Source organism: Olea europaea, unplaced genomic scaffold, assembly GCF_002742605.1.
Source record: "Olea europaea var. sylvestris unplaced genomic scaffold, O_europaea_v1 scaffold1168, whole genome shotgun sequence".
NCBI classification, from domain to species: domain Eukaryota; kingdom Viridiplantae; phylum Streptophyta; class Magnoliopsida; order Lamiales; family Oleaceae; genus Olea; species Olea europaea.
Genome location: NW_019229085.1, coordinates 60,153 through 66,152, shown reverse-complemented (window position 1 = coordinate 66,152; position 6,000 = coordinate 60,153).

The window sequence follows — 6,000 nt, the reverse complement described above, 5'->3', positions numbered from 1 at the left end:
TGTTAATATCACCTAAAAAATGACATAGCCCGTGCATTGCACGGGTGAAAACTAGTATTACAATAAAAGAGGCAATATGCCAATTACTTTTCATTCAGGCCGTATTTTGAGTTTTTACATCCAAAAGAAAAAACAGTTTACATCATACACATAATATTTGTTTTTAAGAAAATGATGTGAATTATACTGAGAACAGTGGAAAACGAGTAGAAAAAATAGTATAACAATTTATAACCCATATAAATTATAAATTTATAATACTTTTTTTAGAAATTTTTACGTCCAAAAAGAAAAATAATTAACGTCATACACATAATTTTTTTCCTTAAAGAAAATGATGAAAATTATATTGAGAAAATTATCGCGACAAAATAATAAATATTAATAAAATAATTGATTTAAAAAAAATGAGTTATACGCATTTTTTAATACACACATTTGATGTGTGTTTAACTATTTTCGATATTCATTTATATCATTCGATGTGTCTATGACATAGTTCTTGAAATGAGTTTCGAGATAATATCGAAAATTTATGCATTCGATTACCGTACAATCGTCGGTGAATTTATAAAGTTAGTTTGGTATCGAAATTCTTAATTTTTTAAATGATGTCTCTTTTGACATTAAAAAAATTTAAAAGTGTACTTGGAAATTTTCTAAATGACGTCAAAAATTATTATCGCGAAAAAATAATAAATATTAATAAAATAATTGATTTTTCTTAAGAAAAAAGATGAGTTATACGCATTTTTTAACACACACGTTTGATGTACATTTAACTATTTTCGATATTCATTTTGATCATTCGATGTGTTTATAATATAACTTTTGAAATGAGTTTTGAGAGAATATAGAAGATTTATGGTAAATATTTATAAAAAAAAACTAAATAAATCACCACAAGAAAAAAAAACAAAAGCAACTCCGTGCATCACGGAGCAATTGCTCTATGATGCACGAAACAATTTTGCTCTTGGCACCCAGGAGCATGCTACTGGGTGCCAAGAGAATTATTATTTTATTTTTTTTATTACTGTATGATATATAATATTATTTTCATAAGAAAATGATGTAAATTACATTGAGAAAATTATAGCGAAAAACTAATAAACATTAAAAAGACGAATTACACGCATTTTTAACACACACGTTTCATATACGTTTAACTATTTTCAATATTCATTTAAATCATTCGATGTGTCTATGACATAGTTCTCGAAATGAGTTTCCAGAGAATATAGGAGATTTATGTATTCAACTATCGATAAATTTAAAAAGTTAGCATGTTATCGAAATTCGTAATTTTTTAAATGATGTCTCTTTTGACATTAAAAATTTTTTAAAGTTTATTAGGAAATTTTCTAAATGACGTCAAAAATTATTGTTGCGAAAAAATAATAAATATTAATAAAATAATTGATTTTTTTAAAGAAAAAGACGAGTTATACGCATTTTTAACACACACGTTTGATGTACATTTAACAATTTTTGATATTTATTTAGATCATTCGATGTGTTTATAATATAGTTTTTGAAATGAGTTTCGAGAGAATATAAGATTTATGATAGATTTTTATAAAAAAATTAAATAAATTACCCAGTGAAAAAAAATGACAAAAAAAAAAGCAACTCTGCGCATTATGCTCCGTGATGCGCGGAGCAATTTTTTTCCTGGCTCCTGGATGCCAGGAGCAAAATTGCTCCTGAGCCAAGAGCAAAATTGCTCTGTGTATCACGGAGCATTTGCTTCGTGATGTACGGAGTTGCTCCACCAGGTGCCTTTTTTTTTTTTTAATGATGCTCAATGTCAAATTTTTTTTTATTGGGTGATTGATATTTTTTTTGTCAATTTTTTTTTCACTAAGTTATTTATTTAGTTTTTTTTTTCTAAACAAAACCTAGCACAAATTTTTATAAATCTTCTGTAGTCTCTCGAAGTTGATTTCAAGACGAACACATCGAATGATCTAAATGAATATCAAAAAAAGTTAAACGTACATCAAATGTGTGTGTTAAAAAATATGTATAACTCATCATTTTTTCTTTAAAAAAATTAATTTTTTTATTAATGTTTATTATTTTTTCGCAACAATTTTCTCAATATAATTTACTTTTTTCCTTGGTGATTGATATATTTTTTTATACAAAATCTATTTTACCCTTATATAACGTGACACGAAGTACATTAAATCATGTATATTGTTTATTTCCTAAAAGAAGTTGCGATGAATCAAAGTAAAACTTAACACAATGTTGAAAAAAATTAATATTCAGTCAAAAAGATGTTGATTAATTTATTTGACGATATTAAATATTTTAGATGTATATAAATTTTGGAGGAATCAATTTGAATATATAAAAATTGGGTGATTAAATAAAAATCTCAAGCCCATTTAAGTGACAATATATTATACTGTGGCTGAGCTTGTATTTGGCTCCATTAAATTTTTTTCTCATTTTTCTCTCTTTTATTTTCAATCGCGGAATCTTACATAAAATAATATTACATGTAAATAAAAAAAATTCACTAATTCGAATGAATATTGAATAATAATAAAAAAAGATTCGATTAATTATACGATTTAATTATATTCAATATAATTATCATCAAATAAGTCATTTATATATAAAATAACCACTCAGGTTAAAATAATATTTGATATATAAATTATGAGCTCAAATAATTTAGATTTTTAATCTATGCATCAGGGGAATATTTATCTTATCCTCAGAAAATACATTTCAATTAAAGCAACACAAAATTGAGGCCAACTAATTGTTCATTTTGATTATTTTAACATCTGAATTTTTTTTACATATAATAGAAATTCGATCATTTTAAGGAATTTTTTTCTTATTGTTACTTTTTCCTCTCGATCAATTAATTTTTTAAATAATCTAATAAAATTTTTGACGTCATTTAGAAAATTTACTAATAAACTTTTAAAAAAAATTTTAATGCCAAAAGTGTGTCATATATGAAGATTACATTTCCATTTATCATTTTAAACAATTAATCAAATTTGTAGATTTATTGTGAGAAATGAATAGATATTTTGACACGTTAATATTACCTAATAATGACATAACCCGTGCATTGCACGGGTGGAAAACTAGTCTATAATATAAGAATATTCCTAGGCATTTCACAGTGTCCATTAAGCTTTTATATTATTTTGAGTAATATAATATTAAACAACTATAATTTCAATTGAAAGTAATGAAATAAGAGGGAATAAGAGATATGCATAGAATAATCATTAGTCAGATAATTCGCTATAAAACATCTATGATTAATTTATTTGATCTACAACATATATTAATCTAGATAAAATCACAATCCTAAATAAAAATAAAATTATATTTTTACGTATTTTAAGACAAGTTCTAACTGCCATTCGCAAGTTATCATCTTCGACTTTACTAATTGAACTCTATCTATTTCAAGATTTGATTATTCATATGCTAAAATTTGTTATTTGTACTAAATACAGAAAATTAATGAAAACATATGGACATTGGCATTCTAATTTGAATTATAAATGACCATTATACATTTTCAGCTTCGCTGATTTATTGTTAAACTACCAATTACAATGAATTTGTAACTAATTGATCTTTTTGATATAAGATAATTACATTGTAAAATAGAATAAAAATGGCATCATGGATACAATAGTGCTGTTTTACATAATAGGGTTACAAAATAATTTACGTGCAAAAGAAGTGTCAAAAGGAGAATGGAGAAATTTTATTTAATTGAAAAATTATAACTCAATCATATATCATCACATCGCATGTATATAAATTATTTTATACATGTAGCACAATCGTCATGAATATACGATCACTACATTAAGGATACAATGTCAACGTAGAAATGACATAGATGCTTTGTATCATCACTTCCAAAGATTTTGTATGACATATAATTATTTCCATTGGGATATTTTACATATGCTCTAAATTATACTATCCACGTTTAATACAGAAATTAAGTCCCTGATTGTCTCCATTTAAAACAGAATTATAAAACTCTTTAATTATCATACTCCTTTTCAATTACACATTTACACAATCAAAATATATTACACGTAAATCCAAAATATATTCCTACCAGTAACCACACATTCTCATAAAAATAGTTATTAAAAACATCATTTTTTCCTCGATAATGACCGTCAAACAAGGCTTAATAACATTGTACAATGTTGACCTTTCAACTTGTATCATAAACAATGTCTTGATATATTCAACTTTACTAGTATAAGATCAGTATATGCTTTATTTTATGTTCAAACGTCATTATTCGCGTTAATTACACATAGAAAATTAATGATAACATCTGTAATGAAGGATATTGTTGGGTCACATTGCCAAAAGGAGAGGGCATTATGTTTTATAATACACTCAAACTACATTATCTCTCGTCAAATACAAAAAAATGATGATAACAGCTATAATGAACGATAATGTTAGGTCACATTCATAAAAAAAGTCAGCGAATTATCTCTTACTCATATGCTCGACCAATATCGTATTCGTCAAATACAAAAAGAGGTAGATAACAGCTGTAATGATCGACGTTATTGATTTACGTTGGTAAACAAATAAGAGAAATATTACACTATTCTAATATATAAGAATATTCCAAGGCATTTCACTAGTGTCCATTTATCTTTGCTTTTATTATAATATATAACATTCTAAACAACTAAAATTGCATTTAAAAGTAATAGGGAATTAGAGATATGCAAAGCACAATCCATCGTTTCCTATAAATTAGGATGAAATAAATAACATTGACCTATTATGGATAAGCATCAAATTAGTACATAGTGTAGTACAAAGATAATCCTGCGTACAGGAAAGCTCCTAAAATGTCTTTGCACTCTCGAACGGCTTATTAAATTATTATATAGTACTTTGAAATTATAGTGTGCTTTAGGCAACGTCAAGGGACATTTGGCCCAAGTTTCACTCCAAGAGCCACTTTTGACTTACCTCCAGTCAGACACAGGTGGGGGCCTGTGGGGTCCCTTGTTAATTTGAAATAGATAAAATTTAGATGACCTTTTTAAATTATTTTCTACTTTTTTATTTTTAGTACTATTATTTCTGTGCTCTCAAAAAAACTTAATTCGTTAAATTAGGTTTTCATTAAATTCGAGTCTTGCCTCCCACCCCTTTTCACATTCCTTGTTAATCTTTAGAGTCTGTTTGGGAGAAATTTTGAGAATTGATTTTTTGACTGTTAAGAGAAAAGTGGAGTCCACTTGTGAGAGAAGAAGTTAAATATGACTAGGGATGACAATCGGGCTTACTGGCTCGGACCGCCTGTGGCTCTGGAGCCGGCTCGGCTCAAGGCTCGGTAGACCCGAGCCTAAGCTCGGGTCGAGCCCCATTTTGGGGACACGGGCTTTGCCCAAGTCAACCCGTGAGTTCTCGAGCTTTTTAATTAAAAAAAAAATTAAATTTAAGGTAGTGAACTGCTGCCTTAAAAAGGCAGCAAAAAAAGGGGGGGGGGGGGGGGGGGGGAGAAAACGAGCCTGCCCGGCTCGGCCCATAAAAAGCCCGAGCTCGATCCTATTTTTTTTGGCCGAGCAATCGGCCCGCAAAAAAGCTCGGTCATTTTAACCGGGCCGAGCCCGAGCCGAAACTTTAGGCTCGCGAGCCGACTCGGCCCGGCTCATTTACATCCCTAAATATGACGATTGAAATAGTGAAATAACAGTTAAAAAATCAATTTTTTTTGGAAAAAAATCACTCCCAAACAGACCTTAATACGAAGTTGTCATTAATTAAATAAATATTGTAATATTCTTCTTCATCTGTTTGATGTTCAACGTACCCTGTTTGGCCCCCATTACATTTTATCAAATTAAATTAAATTTTTTCCACTCATTTTTAACTACATAATTTTCAATAAAATAATATTATACGTAAATCGAAATTTTTTCATTCTTTTACAACTATCCATTTTTCAAAAAAAAAAAC